The 19,111-nt window shown below is 36.1% G+C and overlaps 1 protein-coding gene and 2 pseudogenes across 2 annotated transcripts in view; 2 read left to right on the top strand and 1 right to left on the bottom strand.

Annotated features, from left to right (window-relative positions):
• Nucleotides 1–19,111, bottom strand: part of TEX11 (testis expressed 11) — a 278,253-nt gene that overhangs the window by 195,879 nt on the left and 63,263 nt on the right. The window lies entirely within an intron of this gene.
• Nucleotides 15,744–16,611, top strand: LOC123628752 (annotated as a pseudogene).
• Nucleotides 17,199–17,324, top strand: LOC123628995 (annotated as a pseudogene).

Raw genomic sequence — 19,111 nt, 5'->3', positions numbered from 1 at the left:
AGAAAAAAACTCACTTTTGTATCCAAAGACAAAAATAGGTTGAAAGTAAAAAGGATGGAAAAAGATATTCCACACAAATAGGAACCAAAAGAGAGCTGGAGTACCCATACCAGTATCGGGCAAAATAGACTTCAAGTCAAAAAATGTTACAAGAAACAAAGAACATTATATATTGACAAAATCATAAATTTATCCAAGAAAGTATAACAATTATAAACATATACACAACTAACAATAAAGCACCAAATATATAAACTTTTTTTTTTTTTTGAGACAGAGTCTTGCTTCCTCGCCCAGGCTAGAGTGCTGTGGCATCAGCCTAGCTCACAGCAACCTCAAACTCCTGGGCTCAAGCAATCCTCCTGCCTCAGTCTCCCAAGTAGCTGGGACTACAGGCATGCACCACCACGCCCAGCTAATTTTTTCTATTTTTAGTAGAGATAGGGTCTCACTTTTCCTCAGGCTGGTCTTGAACTCCTGACCTCAAGAAATCCTCCCACCTCAGCCTCCCAGAATGCTAGGATTACAAGTATGAGCCACCGTGCCCAGCCTCAAATATATAAACTTAAAATCAACAGAATTAAAGAAAAATTCTACAATTACACTTGGAAATATCAACACCTCACAATCAGTCATGGATATAACAACCAGACAAAATATCAATAAAGGAAAAAGAGGACCTGAACAACGTTGTACACCAACTAGACCTACCAAACACATACAGAACACGATACCTAAAAACAGCAGAACACACATTCTTCTCAGGTGTACATGGAACATTCTCCAGGATAGACCATATTTTATACCACAAAATAAGTCTCAATAAATTTTAAAATATTGAAATCATACTAAGCATTTTCTTTTATCATGATAGAATGAAACTAGAAAACTGAAAAATTCACAAATATGTCAAAATTAAACAACAAACCCTTAAACAACAAATGTGTCAAGGAAGAAACCACAAAGGAATTCAGAAAATATTTACAGGTGAATGAAAATGAAAGCATACCAAAACTTACGGGATGCACTAAAGGCAGTGCTCAGAGATAAACTTATAGCTATATATGCCTGCATTAAAAAGAATAATGATCTCAATAACCTAGAAAACAGAAACTCTTCCAAAAAATATAACAAAGGGAACACTTCTATCTCATGATATGAAGCCAGCATTACCCTGATACCAATGCCAAACAAACACATCACAAAGTTAGAAAATTACAGACCAATGTCCTTTATGAATATAGATTCAAAAATCCTCAACAAAATACTAGCCAACAAAATCCAAGAATGTTATACACCATCACCAAGTGGGATTTATCTCAGGAATGCAAGGGTGGCTCAACATTGCGAAAATTAATCAATGTAATACACTACATTACTAGAACAGGGGGAAAAAGCTAAATAATGTCAACTGATGTGGAAAAAGCATTTGTCAAAAACTCAACAAACTTTCATGATATAAGCACTCAACAAACTAGGAATAAGGGAGAACTTCTCAACCTGATGAAGGCATTCATGAAAAGCCCTTGACTAACATCATACTCAATGGCACAAGAATAAACTTTCCCCCTAAGAGCAGGAAAAAGACAAGGATGCCTGCCTCCACCACTTTATTCAACATTGTATGGGAAGTTCTAACTGGAGGAAATGGAAAGAAAAACAAACAATTAAAAGGCATCCAGACTGTAAAGGAAGAAGTAAAACCATCTCTATTCACAGATGACATGATCTTATACATACAAAATCCTAAGGAATCCACAAAAAACTATTAGAACTAATAAACAAATTCAGCAAATTTGCAGGCTACAAAATCAACACACAAAAGTCAGTTATATTTCTACACAATACCAACAAACAACCAGAAAGGAACATAAGAAAACAATTTCATTTACAACAGCATCAAAAACATCGAAATAAGAATAAATTTAACCAAGAAGTTGAAAGACTTACACACTGAAAACTATGAAATCTTGCCAACAGAAATTTTTAAAGCCCTAAATAAATGGAAAGACATCTTCTGTTCATGGAATGGCAAACAAAATTGTTAGAATGGCAGTTCTCCCCAAAGTGATACAGAGATTCAGTGCAATATCTATCAAAATGACAATGGATTTTCATGCTGAAATGGAAAAGCCAATCTCTGACTCATATGAAATTGCAAGGGACCCTGAATCACCAAAATAATCTTGAAAAAGAAGAACAAAATTCAAAGACTCAAATTTCCCTGTTACAAATGTATAGTACTACAAAGCTACGGTAGTCAAAACAGTGTGGTACTGGCATAAAGATAGAAATATAGACCGATGGAATAGAATTGAGAGCACAGAAATAAACCCATACATCTATGGGTAACTGATTTTAGACAAGAGTGTCAAGACCATTCAATGGAGGAAGAATATTCTCTTCAACAAAAGATGCTAGAACAATTGTATTTCCACACGAAAAATAATGAATTTGGACCCTTACCTAACATTATACACAAAAATTAACTCAAAATGGGAAAAGACCCTTGTAATTTTAAGTGCTAAAACTATAAAACTCTTAAAAGAAAACATAGTGGTAAATCTTCATTACCTTGGATTTGGCAATGGATTCTTAGATAAGACATCGAAAGCACGAGCAACAGAAGAAAAAGCAGATAAAATGAACTTAATTCAAATTAAAAACTTTTGTGAATTAAAGGACACTATCATGAAAGTGAACAGGCAACCTACATATGGAGAAAATATTTGCAAATCATGTGCACATATCTGATAAGGATGTAGTATGAAAAATACATAAAGAACTCTTACCACTCAACAACCAAAAGACAACCCAGTTAAAAAAAAGGCAAAGGATTTGAATATACATTTTTCCAAAGAACAGAATGGCCATACAAAAGGCCCAAAGGCACATGAAAAGATGCTCAACATCATTAGCCATTAGGGAAAGGCAAATCAAAACACACTGAGAGATAACACTTTACACCTGCTAGTATGGCTTTAATTTAATGTATTAACTGCCATGTAAGTTGCATTTAACTCATGCTAGTTTTGACCCCTGAGTCTCCTGAAGCATATGTAACTCACACATCTCTTCACCTTGGGAGCTGCGAGAACTATTTTTCAAGTTGCATATAACTCATGCACAGAAAACAATGAAAAATAACAAATTTTTCATTAAATTAGAAAGGACTATATTGTTTTCAAAGTTTTTATTCTATTTTCGGAATGAAACACTGTGACCCCAAAGAAAAAAATGTTTTTCTAGTGTGGCAGTCAATGTGTTAAAAGCCAGAAAATTAACAAGCACTGGCGAGGATATGAAGAAACTGGAACCCTCATACACTGCTAGTGGGAATGTAATGTTGAAAACAGTATGGTGGTTCCTCAAAAAATTAAAAATAGAATTACCATATGATCCAGCAATTCCACTTCTAGGAATACACCCAAAAGAATTGAAAGGGTTTCAAAAAGATATCTGTACACCCACATTCATAGCAGCATTATTCACAATAGCTAAAATGTGAAAACAACCCAAGTGGTCCATCAGCAGATAAATGGATAAGCAAAATGTGTGCCTGTGTGTGTGTATGTGTGTGTATCATGCAATATTATTCCGCTATGTAAAAGAGGGAAACCAGCTAAAAGGTGGAAGCTATCCAAGCCGCCACTGAGGGATGAACAGATAAATAAAATTTAGTATATACATAAAAAGGAACATTATTGAGCCTTAAAAAGGCAGGAAATTCTGCAATATGCTATGACATGGATGAATCTTGAGGACATCATGTCACAGGACATCAAGTGAAATAAACTGGTCACAAAAAGATAAATTATTTTACCACAATTTTAAAAATTGAAAAAAAGGAACTACTGATGCATGCTACAATGTGGATGAACCTCAAAAACATATATGCTAAGTGAAAGAAACCACAACAGAAGGTCACATATTTTATGATTTCATTCATATGAGATATCCAAAATCAGTAAATCCATAGAGATAGAAAGCAGATTGGTGTGGCCAGCGGCTAGAGTGAGGGGGCAATGAGGAGTGACTGTTTAATGTTACAGAGTTTTATTTTGGGTGATGAAATGTTTTGGAACTAGATTAGATATGATGGTTTTGAATGTAACAAACTCCACTAAATTGTTCACTTTAAAATGGTTGATCTCATGATGTGTGAATTTCAACTCAATTTTAAAAAGTTAAAAAAAATAGTGCATTAATACTTATAGCAGTATTATTCATAATAACAGAGGCAACAACCCAACTGTCAATCAAGTGATTAATGGATAAATAAAATATGCTATATTCATACCATGGAATATTATAATAGGTAAATCCATAGAGGCAGAAAGCAGATTAATGGTTTCTAGGTACTGGTAAAGAGAAGACATAAGGAGTGACTGCAATGGGAATGGGATTTCCTTCAAGGGGGTATGAAAATGTTCAGGGACTAAATAAAGGTGATGGTTGCACAACATTGTGAATATGTTAAATGTCACTTAATTGTACATTTTAGCTTAAAAATGGCCAATTTATGTTATGTGGATTTCACCTAAATAAAAACGAAAGATAATCATGGAAGAAAAAAAGAATCAAAATGGCATCAGATTTCTCAATAGTCATGTCAGAAGCTAGATGACAATGTCATTGATGCTTTGAAAATACTCAAGGAAAATGATTTCCAACTGCAAATTTTATGTCCAGTCAAAGTATAAATTAAGTGTGATGGTAGAATAAAAGTATGTTTAGACATGCAAAGTCTTCAAACAATTTACATCCCATCCAACCATTCTTAGTAAGCTACTGGAGGATATGCACCACAAAAATGAGAGAGTAAAACCAGAAAAATAAAGACACAGGACTCAAGAAACAGGGATACAATCTAAGGGAGAGCTGAAGGGAATTCCCAAGTCAATGAGGAAGGAAAATCCCAAAACAATAACTGTACACCATGCCTGGACAACAACCTGTCCAGATTAGAGAAAATCAGAAACTATGACAGTGATTTCTTCAGGCAAGTGAAACTGATAAAATAATTAATATATTCTAACATATTGAAAAGAAATTTACATAATCAGGAGAGAAATAATATTAAGTACATGATATACTAAGTGATTAGGAAAACCAATACACTTATTAACTCCAGGGAAAAACAAAATGTTGTGTAGAAAAGAAAAAGTAATTGTAGTACCTTATATGGTTCAACTATAATAGCATTTATATAAATGCTGCAGTGTAAACACTAAATATGAATTTATCCAAAATTATGGTATAATTATACAGAGATGACGAAGTGACAGAAAGTGAGCACATATATGTGCTGGGGGTAGAGGGAAGAAGAAAAGAAGCTAAATTCATCTGCTAAGGTGGGAAGTCAATATATAATATCTAAAAGTAAAAAATCAAGAAGCAACAGTATAAGAACACTAAATATATGGAGGTAAATACCTAAAGAACCAGCTAAAATAACTGAAAGTGACTGTTACGCAAGATTTTTTTAAAGTGGGAGTAGGTACTTGCGATTTTGTAATAAGAATTGTAGAATTATTTTTCTCTTTAAACTATGTACTTATATACACTAATAATAAAAATTACATGTAACAAGTAGGCATAAAACATAAACCACACACATTAAAACATAACAGTGACAACCTAAGCTAAAAAAAATCAACATTGATATTTGTTAGAAGCCTTAATGTTCCAATGGCTACATAAAGATCCTCACTGCAGCCAAGAACATGAACAAATCTGGCCAAGCTTTCCATATACTATAGGTATTTAGTTTAAAAGTATATAACTCACTTAAAATTTAATGGAACATTCCATTACAAAATTTCCAATGAGTCATTTTTAAGGCTCAAATGATTTTCAGTTTGGAATAAAAGTAGATACCTTTAAGTGAGTTACGCTCTCCCAGATTCACAAAGCAGTGGTTAGAAAGGTTCGCAGAAAGCAATTATATGCCTGCCAGCCATAACAGGCAGGAAACTGAATTTTACTTCAAGAGGAGTAATTCATTTATGTGCCATGAGATTGGATTTTACTACAGAGAGAAATGTACAAAATCTTAAACATTATGTTTCAAATATTTGGCTACAAAATAGTAAATTTAAATAGGTAAAAGAGAATGAAAGAATTGTAATGAAGTAGCCCAGACTTCATTTAGAATCTTTGTGCTCTTACAGAGCAGCAACTAAATCTACCTGAATCTTGCATGAATTTACTTCAGAGTTTCAGAGACCAACTGGCCATTTTCTTTGTGTAAATATTAATAAAAGATTCACAATGAAGTAAAACTCTATATACTGAAGATAAACTCCAAAGGGGACCAAAGATACAAATGAAATATAAAAGCAAGCCAGAATACACAACCCAACTACTCAAAATAAAATTCCAATTAAGGATCCAAACTGTGAGGAGAAAGAGGTGAAAAAGTAAGTAAACAAGCTGCTACCAGAAAATTTTGCTATAGAAACAGGCACACAGACATACATACCCTGTGGGCAATGGCCCAGGGCTTCTCTAAATTGAGGACTAGGAATTTTTGTACTGAAGGGACCTTTGAGATCATGTTGTCATACACTTTCATTTTACAGATGAGGACACTGATTTTCAGAGTAGTGAAGTGTCTCACAACTAGCCACACTAGTGAGCAGTAACTACTACAATACAGTACGCAGATCACGAACAGTCTTCAGTAATTACAACAGTCTCAAATATCAAAGAAAGCATCCCTATGTTTTACTCATAAAAGTAAGTATATGCAAACATTTTTTAAACAAATGCTCAAAAATGAAAGAATTTTCTAACTCTCACTAAACAAGGAAGTTCCATTAAATAAAATACCACTATATTCCAATTAATGCAGTTAATTAGTTTTTGACTATGTGCCTATAGAAGCTGGATACTAAATCATTACATTAGTCCCCCCTTATCCACAGTTTTGCTTTCTGTGGTTTCAGTTACCCGAGGAAAAAGGGTGAATATAACACAGTAAGATTTTTTTTTTTTTTAGACAAGGTCTCCTCTGTTGCCCTGGGTACAATGCAGTGGCATCATCATAGCTCACTACAGCCTCAAACTCCTGGGCTCAGGTGATCCTCCTGCCTCAGCCTCCCAAAGTAGCTGGGACTACAGGCACACGCCACCAAGCCCAGCTAATTTTTTCTGTTTTTAGTAGAGACGGGGGTTCTCACTCTTGCTCAGACTGGTCTCAAACTCCTGAGCTCAAGCCATCCTCCCGCCTTGGCCTCCCAGAGTGCCAGGATTACAGGCATGAGCCACCACGCCTAACCACAATAAGATATTTTGAAAGAGAGAGAGAGAGACCACATTCACATAACTTTTATTACAACATATTGTTAAAATTATTCTATTTTATTATTAGCTATTGTTATTAATCTCTTACTATGTCTAATTTATAAATTAACCTTTATCATAGGTATGTATGTAGAGAAAAAAACATAGTGTATATAGAGTTTGATACTATCTGAGGTTTCAGGCACCCACTGGGGGTCTTGGAACATATCCCCCATGGATAAGGGGGACTACTATATTTCTAACCATTTCATTGTTTGATTTCATACCACCTCCATCAAGCTTCTACAAGGGTTATATGGCATACATTTACTTTAATACAGAAACTAATTAAGTTTGACTTGCTTTAGAGTATGTTTTTTAGTTTTGATTTTTTAGAGCTTCACAAAATTATCTCAAAAGGATTAGGCCGGCACAGTGGCTCATGCCTGTAATCCTAACACTCTGGGAGGCCGAGGCAGGAGGATTGCTTGAGCTCAGGAGTTCGAGACCAGCCTGAGCAAAAGCAAGACCCCGTCCCTACTAAAAAAATAGAAAGAAATTAGCTGGACAACTAAAAATATATAGAAAAAAATTATCCAGGCATGGTGGTGCATGCGTGTAGTCCCAGCTACTCAGAAGGCTGAGGCAGGAGGATTGCTTGAGCCCAGGAGTTTGAGGTTGCTGTGAGCTAGGCTGATGCCGCCATGACACTCTAGCCCAGGCAACAGAGTGAGACTCTGTCTCAAAAAAAAAAAAAAGAAAGGATTAGAGACATCTTGAAGTCAAGTCACCAATGACTGGTATCCAGTTTTTATGTACGTTCTCTTTCTGTAGCAGTAGCCACTTGAAAATAGATGTTTTAAGATTTTATTTTTATAGCTTTATAATTTTCCAGAGTGATAGAGACTCTGAGGACTGATTTGTCTCCCTGATAAGATTCTATGCAATCATTCTAGTATAAGAAAGTGTTATTCATCCACCCAGGGGATGAGCATGTAAAGTCAGAGCCCAAAAGGGTGAAAGAACACTGACATGGAGTAAATGCTCTAGCAAGGGGAGTTGGAACAGTGTGAGGAGGGTAAACACCCAGGAAGAGAAGACCAAAATGAAAAGTCAGAGCATGAGCAGGGAGAAGAGGGCATCTTTACGGTGGAGAGAATGGCAGAGAAGATGGGAGATTGGTAACATACAGGAGTACTGATTAAATAAATACATTAAGGATAATTGAAGCCAAGTTTTTTGTTACTAGATAAGAGAATCCGAAATACGGAAAAGGAGAAAATTAGGATGAACATTTTGTTGTTGGACTGAAATAGAAAATATCATAGTTTTCAATATATTAGAGAGAGAGAGAGAGATGAATGCAAAGGTAGTTCAACATATGCAAATCAATGTAATATGTGCCACATTAACGAAATGAAAAGATAAAAACTACATGATCATCTCAGTAGATGCAGATAAAGCATCTGACAAAATTCAACATCCATTAAAGATGAATACTCTCAATGAAATAGGTATATAAGAAATTTACCTCAAGACAAAAGGCCACAAATGAAAAGCCCACAGCTAACACCATGATAAATGGGAAAAAAACTGAAAGCTTTTCCACCAAGATCCAGTACAAGACAAGGAAGCCCACTCTCACCTCTTCTATTCAACATAATACCAAAAGTCCTAGCAAGAACAATTAGGCAAGAAAAGGAAAAAAAAGTCATCCAAATGAGAAGAAAGAGTAAAATTGTCTCTGCATTCAGATGACATGATCATGTATGTAGATAACCCTAAAAACTCAACAAAAATTGTTAGAACTAATAAGCAAATCCAGCAACGTTACAAGATACAAAATCAGCATACAAGAATCAGCAGCATTTCTACACACTAACAACAACCTATCTAAAAAGGAAATTAAGAAAACAATCTATTTATAATAGCAACAAAAAATAAAATACTTAGCAATAAACTTAACCAAAGAGTAGAAAGACTTCACTGAAAATTATAAAACATCAATGAAGGAAATTAAAGAACACAAAGAAATAGAAAGACATCCCATTTCATGGACTGGAAGAATTAATGTTTTTAAAATATCCACATTACCCAAAACAATCTACAGATTCAATGCAATCCTATCAAAATCCCAATGGCATTCTTTACAGATAGAAAAAATTCATATAAAATTCATATAAAACCACAAAAGAATCCAACTAGCCAAAGAAATCTTGTATAAGAAGAACAAACCTGAAGGCGTCATATTTCCTCATTTCAAAATATATTACAAAGCTATAGTAATCAAAACAGTATGATACTGGAATAAAAACAAACATATAGACCAAAAGAACAGAAAAGAAGAGCCAAAACTAAATCTACACATTCATAGGTAACTTATCTTCGACATGAGTGCCAAGAACACACAATGCAAAAAGGATAATCTCTTCAATAAAGGGTGTTGGAAAAACTGGATATCAATATACAAAATAATAAAAGTGTACACTTATCTCACACTATATACAAAAATCAACTCAAAATAAGTTGAAGACTTAACTTAATACCTGAAACCATAAAACTCCTAAAAGGAAACAGGGGGAAAGCTTCCTGACATTGGTCTTGGCAATGATTTTTTGTGTATGACTCTAATAGCACAGGTATCAAAAACAAAAATAGAAAAGTAGGCTTACATCATGCTAAAAAGCTTCTGCACAACAAAGAAAACCATCAACATAATGAAAAGGCAACCTGTAGAATGGGGCAAAATACCTGCAAACCATTTATTGATAAATGGTTTTTATATGTATATATTAAAAATATTATTCAGCCTGTCTTAATCCACTTGTGTTGCTATAAAGGAATACCTGGCTGGGTAATTTATAAAAAAAAAAGAGGTTTATTTGGCTCATGGCTCTATAAGCTATACAAGAAGCATGGTGCCAGCATCTGCTTCTGGTGAGGTATTCGGGCTTCTTCCATTCATGGTCGAAGGTGAAGGGAAGTCTGTGCAGAAACTACAGGGTGAAAGAGGAATCAAGAGAGAGAGTGGAGGGAAGAGCCAGGCTCTTTTTAACAACCAGCTCTTACAGAAATTAATACAGTGCGAACTCACTCATTACCATGAGGATGGCACCAAGTCATTCATGAAATATTCACTCTCATGACTCAAACACCTCCCATTAGGCCCCACCTCCAACATTGTGTATGAAATTTTAACATGGGGTTTAGGGAGACAAACATCCAAACCATAGTACAGCCTTAAAAAATAGAAAAAGGAAATCCTCTCATTGGCAACAATATGACTGAACCTGAATGACCATGCTAAGTGAAATAGGCCAGACACAATAAAGCAAATACTGCATGATCTCACTTATATGTGGAATGAAAATAGTCAAACTCATAGAAGCAGAGACTAGAATGGTGGTTGCCAGGGGCTCAGGGGAGTGGGAAATGATGTGATGTTAGTCAAAGTGTATAAAATTTCAGTTATACAAGATGAATAAGTCCTGGAAATCTAATACACAGCATAGTGACTATAGTTAATAATACCGTACTGTGTATTGTATACCTTAATTTTGCTAAGAGAGTACATCTTAAGTGTTCTCACTACAAAAAAAAAAAGTTAACCTCGTGAGGTGATGAATATGTTAATTAGCTTTATCATAGTTGTTAACCGGAAAAAAACCCAAACTCTGTAATTTTAAAGAGATTTACTCTTTGGATTTTAACCATCATTCACTTTTTATCTTAAAATAAATTACTACACAAAAATTAATAATTTAGAATTTTTTTTAGACAAAAACTTTGTTACAGCAACATAATGTACACATAACTGGCTAGCTTGTGAAGAGTGGGACAAAAATGGACAAGAGCAACGGAAAACTGAAGCTTCCAATTTAAGTTCTTCTAACTACAACTTCTAGGACAACTTTGAATCCCTAACTGTACTGTTAATATTAGATGATAGTGAGTTAGAAACACGTTTTGTGTACCTCTCTACAGACATTGAATCAGTGGAAGTAAACTGTATCTGTAGTTAGGGTTAAAGACCAAAACCAAAATATTTTCATAAACCTTTGACCACAAGTTTTTTTCTTTTGTGCTTGTGAACTAAAATAAAATTTTAAGGCTCACCCCCCAACACACACACACCGGCTGACTGAATGGACCCCCTCCTGGCCAAAGGAATATCCTAAAACTAAATTGCCTGCCAGGAGGAGGGAGGTCAGACATGCCTCATCATGCCCCTCTCCCTTCTAGGGGACATCCTTTGTAACCCATTAACAAGCCTAAGGGTATGGGAGACAAACCTACAGGCCCTCAATTTACACAACAAATCTATGTCTCGTGGCTTATCTCTGATAAACAGCAACTATGTTAAAACATTCCAAGCCTTTAGACAAAGCTTCTGTCTTTAACCAATTACAAGCCAAAAATTCTTTAAACTCACCTGTAACCTATAAGCCCCCGCTTAGAGATGGCCCACCTTTTCGGGCCAAACCAATATATAATTCCCACATATTAATTTATAACTTTACCTGTAACCCCTGTCTCCCTAAAATATATAAAACCAAACTATAACCCAGCCACAACGAGTCCACTTACTCAAGGCCTCTTGGGCATGGCTCCGGGTCATAATCCTCAAATTTGGATCAAAATAAATCTCTTTAAAATTATTTTACAAAGTTTGGTTTCTTTTCCGTTAACATGCTCTACTTGGTATTTTATTTATTCTAATTTGCTGACACTTAGGCACATTTGCATTTTTATCTTAAAGCTAAACACATAGGTATTTTTCTGTTGGTAACTCAGATTTAGTGATTATCATTAGACCAAATATTAAATTTACTTTACTTATCAAAAATCACACATTATTTTGTCTTTGGCTGAGTTTATATTTTCATAACCTTTATGTCAAATCTTGACACCTCAAGAACATAAAAATGTCCAGTAAAAACCCAGGCAAAAACAAATGTATGCTGACAATTTGAAAACCTATTTACTATTACTTTACTAATAACACCTTTTTATTTTTTAATAATAACCCAGCTTATTTACCAAAGATTACCAAATTCACGTGAACCACTTGGGTTTGTTTAATTTATGAGTGCTGCCTTATTTTTAAGCCAGTCTGGAACCATGTAAGCACAAACATGTAATACATGGACATTCACAAAACATACCTAAACATATACACTCACACACACACACACACAAAGTTCTCACAGATTTTACCCTAGAACTCTAGCCATGAGATGGTAACACAAACTCACCAGTCTATAAAAGACAGCTGGATCCAAATTTCTTCTGACGAAACTGGAACTTGTTCCCATGGCAAACTTTAGTTGCCCTGATAGGTAACCTAATTAGGCCTGTGGATCAGAGTTTGGGGTAAAACAGTTTCCGTGGCAGTTTGATTTTTTAAAAAATCTCATTACCCTTTTTTTTTTCTTCAGTTCAAAATGAGTTTTCAATGTTCGCATTTTAGCTAGAACTGGCAGCAGGATCTCCAGGTAGCCTTTCAATTGTAAAATTCCATAAACAATGAGCTCTCTTAACATCAATAGAAAAAATTTGCAGGATTTAGAGTAGCCAGAAAAGAAGAGAGAAATAGCTTGAGACATTTTAACTCTATAGTGGTAGGTCGACCATTTGAGCTCTGGATCTTCCTTGATGTAATTTGCTCTTTCCTAAAAACTTGTGCACAAGAATTAGCTATAACCAGCTGGAGCCATAGAAAAACCTGGCATGCCTTTGAATCTTTTCATTTACACAAATATTTGCAAGTAGAGGCGCCACAAACCAACCGAGGTGCCCAACGGGAGTCATTCTCCTTGTCTGTCCTCATTTTTAAAGGATTTCCCATTTTTCTTTAAAAGAAGCAACCGAACTGTAATATAGGGATGGTGTTTTGGATCAGAGTGTGCTGATTGTGGGTGGGGCTCCTCAATGTTTTACCACTGAGTCGGTCCCACCCTCTTATGTGTCTCAGTTTCTCTCTTGGGGGTCTAGTACTTCCGAGAGGGCTCAAAATGCTGAGTGATCAGCTCTTATATTCGTTTCCTACACAAGCCTTCTTTTAACTTGTTGGGGGGTTCCCTTTAGGGCCACTCGCACCTCGGGGAATCGCCCCAGGCAACTCCCACTCAGGACTCTGGTCACCCAGGGCTGCCAAGGCTGGGAGGAGATTAAGAGGCCCCTTCTCTTCGGATTTGAGGAACTCAGTCTCTCATTTATCTACAAACAAGACAGTTCAGTTTCCTCTTTCAAAAATGCACAGAAAAGCCAATTGAGATTAATTTTAGCATAAAATGACAATGGAGAAGACCCTTTAGAATGCACCTCCAAATCTGAGTTAGGATCCCAAAGAATAATTCCTAGGAAAAGAACCAGCTCAGAGTAAAGCAAGACCATAAACCAAAAACGGGAGGTCCGGAGCTCAGGAATACTTACCAGTTCCGCCCAAGGAGAAGCTCAGAGTCAGCGGGCCCAAAAGGGCCATGCCGGTCCCTGGCACCAAGTTTGGGCTACTCCTTCGGCGGTCCTGGGTCCTCTCTGAGCCCCACATCTGGTATGTTAATTACCATTATCATAGTGATCATTTCACAATGTATATGTATATCAAAACATCAAGTTGTACACTTTAGATATACACAATTTTTATTTATGCCACAATAAATGTTTCAAAAAAAGAGAAGTTGAGACTGGGAACTGGAAGGATATAAACAGATCATCAGACTAGTATATGATCCCACCTCACTCCACCACACACACACAAAAAAAACATAAAAATCAGCTTAAAGGGCCTCCTAGTGGCCAGATGTAGGAAAAATTAAACATCAAAATAAACTTTTAGTTTTGGGTAAAATAGAATAAGATTGTGCCACACTTTATCTCCCACTGAATGTAACTATAAACCTGGACAGAATGCATGCAGCTATTTAGGTACTCTGAGAAGATAATAGCAGAAGGCAGATAAGGGAAAAACACCAGAATTCAAAGTAACACCAAACTAGTGGTGGATTTACCATTCTTCTCCTCTAGTATCCCCTGGTCTAAACTTAATGCAGCCAGAAACCTAGAAATGAGCACTGTGATGCAGACCAAGAATTCATCTCTACTTCTGCTTGAGTTGCTTAGAGAAAATGCAAAAATCCCATTTTGGTTTTTGTTTTCTCTTTCCTCTATTCTCTTGTGCCCTAGCCCCTAGGCAATCCCAGAGTGGCAACAGCAGTGGTAGCTAGGGGAAACCACAATACTCAAAACTTTGAGAGAGGAAACCTTTACTCTCCATTCAGTGCAGCTGCAGTTCCCAGAGCATGGGGCAAACCTCCATTATTTTTTCCTCTGTCTCTGTCTTCCTACTGCTTGGCCTCAGTCATTGTGCAAACTGCAGATTGCTGGCTAGAGGACTGAAAAGAGTAGCTCAAGGGAACCAGAAACTACCAAGAAAATCAGAGAGAGAGAGAGAGAGAAGCTCAGAAAAGCAACACAGCCAGGGGCGGTGGCTCATACCTATAATCCTAGCACTTTGGGATCCTGAGGCCAGTGGATGGCTTGAGGCCAGGAGTTCAAGACCATCCTAAGCAACATAGAGAGGGCCCATCTCTACAAAAAGTAGAAAAATTAGCTGGGCATGGTGGTGTGTGCCTGTAGTCCCAGCTACTGGGTAGGCTGAAGCAGAAGGATCACTTGGGCCCAGGAATTTGGGGTGGCAGTGAACTCTGATGACCCCTTTGCACTCCTAGCCCAGGCAACAGAGCAAGACTCTGTCTCAAAAAAAAAAGAAGAAAAAAGAAAAGAAAAGCAACACCACAAAAGTTCATTATCAAGTCTGGGGCTCATCCCTCACCTTAGTAATCATACTAAATAAATCTCTGCCAAAGACTCTGATAACTGAGCCAACAAATAAACCTCTCCAAGATGCCAGACTGACCAATCTAGTGTTGCATATGTAGGACAAATCTGAAGAGCCCTGCAAAACTGAAACAACATTGGAACCATATCCCACAAAAGATAAGTTTAAAAAAATTGCATGAATCGAACCAAGTTGATTTCCTGCTAAAATAAAAATATCAACATTCCCATGAAATTTAAACAAGATTCAGAAGCCAAAAATGTAATATTGGAAATCTATAGGATTCAATAAAAAGTTACGTGGTGTATGACAACACTTAAAAATCTCGGGGAGAGGAGGGTCCGAGCAGGGACATTGTCAGACCACTTTGGGGCAGGAATGGAGGGAGTCGGTCTGTGGCCAAATTTCCTCCACATTCCTCTTGCTTATTTTCATTCTAGACTTAGCTCTTAACCTGCTCCAAACGGTGCCTGTTATGCTTTAGGGAGTGGAGAGATGGGGTGGATATTTGAGGGAAGAAGGGAAGGGAGTGGACAAGAGAAAAGAAGAGACTTAAAAAGGTGCAATGTATTTCCACATCTTTTAACTCTAGAACTTCTGTTTCAAGAGGAAGCAAAAGAAAACAAGGAAGTATGTGACCATGAAGTGAATGCTTAGTCTCAGAGATCAGAAACTGTGAGTGTCTGGAATCAACTGGGTTCTTAGACTACTCAGAGATATAATAAGAGTCACAAGGGGATAAGTAGTAAAAGTTTTTGCTGTTATTTGCTTCTGATATTATTGTGTGTTCGATTTATATAGCATGGGATAGTCGTCAACTATATAACAGTCATTTAGCTGCTGAGCAATTACACTGAGAAGGGCGTTGGGAATTAAACATTTCTTAAGTGTTCACTTTATTCCACTGTTGTTGTGTGGCTTATCTACCATGTCACATTTAAACCTCATAACAATTCTGTGAGTAAAGAAAAGAATAGATTAAAACCTAAAAAGAAAGAAAAGGAAGATCCCAGCATACTGAAGGAAAGGGAAGTCCCTCAACATCCTTCCTCCTTATTCTTCCAATATAATACACAGCTGGGCCCACCTTACCACATCTTGGTTGATACCAGCTTTATCAACTTTTCCATTAAAGCCAAACTGGACTTAGTACAGTCAATGATGGACTGTCTGCCAAGTGTATTCTTTGTATAACTGACTGTGTAATGGCTGAAATTGAGAAATTGGGACAGAAGTATCGAGTGGCCCTCAGGATTGCCAAGGATCTAAGATTTGAATGATTACCATGCACACACAAAGAAACATATACAGATGACTGCTTAGTACAGAGAGTAACTCAGCACAAGTGTTACATTGTGGCCACAGTTTGACCAAGACCTTAGAGGAAGAATCCAGAAAATCCCTGGAGTTCCTATCATGTACATTTCTAACCATAGATACAATATTGATGGATGCCTGATGATTACAGAGCCCCTCGGTTCTAATTCTTATAAGACAGTGTTCTTCCGCCTCTCTTCAACCAACTTTCTCTGTTAACAGATTGTTAAACATGCAGTAGCATGCATTATTATTCTGTTCACCTATTTGCTCTATTATGAGCTGAATATGGTTAAATACACCCACTTTTGGATGCTATTTTGAAAATGACATTTTGTCTCATTTAAAATTTTAAATGATGGTCAAAGGGTACAAAATCTCAGACAGGAAGAATGTTTTATTTTTTTTTTAGTTCTGTTGTACAGTGTGGTAAATATAGTTAATACTAGAGTATTATACATTTCAAAATTGCTAAGAGAGTAAATTTCAAATGTTCTTACCACAAAAATGTTAAGTATTTGAGGTAATGGATTTAATTCTTCCACATTGATTCAAGGATTATAACATAAACTTATACAATTATAAATTGTCAATTTATAATAAAAATAAAATTGTTACATCTTTTTATTTTAGAAAACTTGAAAATCTCAACTTACAGAATAAAAGACAATTAACAGAAGTCAATGATGAGATGATATGAATGTTAGAATTATCTGATAAGGACTTTAAACCACATGTTTAAAAACCGAACGCAACCATCCTTTTCTTGGGGTAGCGCAACTGTCCAATGAATGAGTAGTGAGGGCAGTACTGCTAACGCCTACACAACATGCCCACATCAACTAGAGCTTTGCTTTACTTTGGTGAAATTTTTAGAAAAAAGAAAAACTTCTTTTCAATAATTAAAAAAAAGATAAAAACTGAACGTGTAGTTATAAACACTCATGAAACAAATAGAAAAAATATTAAGTTTCAGCAACAAAACAAAAGAAGGGTCAGCAAACTACAACTTGTGGGCTGATACAGAGAGTGAAATAAAAAAAAATGTTTTTACATTTTTAAAGGATTGTTTAAAAAAAAGATTATGGAGAATACAAAAATTGAGGGATTTTTTTTCCAGTGGAACCACCTTGCAAGAGATGTTAAAATAAGTTCTTCAGAGAGCAGAAAAATTATATAGGTCAGAAACTCAGATCTACACAAAAAAAGGAAGAACATGAGAGAAGGAATAATTGAAGGTAAAAACAAAAACTTTTATTTTTCTTATTCTTAATTAATCTAACAGATAACAGTTTGTTCAAAATAACAACAATGTATTCTATCATGTATGCTTGGATATGAGTGAAATGAATGACAGCAATAATACAAAAAGTTTTAAAAGAAGTATAACTGATACATTAAGACAGGATATAAAATGGGATTATATGAAATGCTCAATTCAAGCCACAAAACCTCTCAAACCCTGCCAATGCTTTATCAACTAAGTTTATGTAATATTCTAAATCTTTTGTTGTCATTTCAACAATGTTCACAGCATCTTCACCAGGAGTAGATTCTATCTCAAAAACCCACTTTCTTTGCTCATCCATAAGAAACAACTCCTCATCTGTCCAAATTTTATCATGAGATTGCAGAAATTGAGTCACATCTTCAGGCTCCACATAAAATTCTAGTTCTCTTGGTATTTCGACCACATCTGCAATTACTTCCTCCACTGAAGTCTTGAACCCTTCCAAGTCATCTATCTAGGATGGTGAATTCTTTCCAAAAGCTTTTGAATTTACTTTAACCAAATCCATCACTATCTATGGCAGCTATAGCCTTACAAAATGTCTTTCTTAAAGAATAAGACTTAAAAGCCAAAATTACTCCTTGATCCATGAGTTGCAAAACAGATATTGTGTTAGCAGGCATGAAAACAACATTAATCTTACATATTTCCATTAGAGTTCTTGGGTGACCAGATGCATTGTCGAGAAGCAGTAATATTTTGAGAGAAATCTTTTCTTCTGAGCAGTAGATCTCAACAATGGGCTTAAAATATTCAGTAAAACATGCTGTAACAGATGTGCTATCATTTGGGCTTTGTTTTCCATTTATAGAACACAGGCAGAGTAAATTTAGCATAATTCTTAAGGGCCCTAGTGAAACTGCCCTTACAAATTAATAAAAAGGAGTACAAGGTGAGAACTGTGGTAAGGACCCAGCTAAAAATAAGGCACAGGCCTAGCTAAAAATAATGATATTAATTAGCCACTGTCCCCATCTACTTCTCTAAAATTGCCACTCTGGAGCCACATAGCTGGTGGTCATAAAGATTCTTAGCTTTCTTCATAGATAATATCAACTTTTTGAAACCCAGGAGTAATTTCTGAGGTATCTTCCAGGCCCCGAATTCCAGTGGAATGGCTGACCCACCCAGACAGGTGGTCCATACCAAGGAACTGACTCAACTGGTCTTGTGACCCCCACCCAAGAACCTGGTCAGCAAAGAAGACAATTTCTACCACCCTACGGTTCCTCCCTGAACCCAGCCAATTGGCAGACTCAATTGCCTATGCCAAACAGTCTTTAAAAACTCTGTCTCCCAAATTCTTGGGGAGGCTGATTTGAGAAATTTCTCCCATCTCCCCCCTTAGCACTATGCAGAATAACCCTAAACCCTGC

Source organism: Lemur catta, chromosome X (assembly GCF_020740605.2).
Source record: "Lemur catta isolate mLemCat1 chromosome X, mLemCat1.pri, whole genome shotgun sequence".
Classification (NCBI taxonomy): domain Eukaryota; kingdom Metazoa; phylum Chordata; class Mammalia; order Primates; family Lemuridae; genus Lemur; species Lemur catta.
Note: the sequence above shows the minus strand (reverse complement) of the source record. Positions and strands in the feature narration are given on the sequence as shown.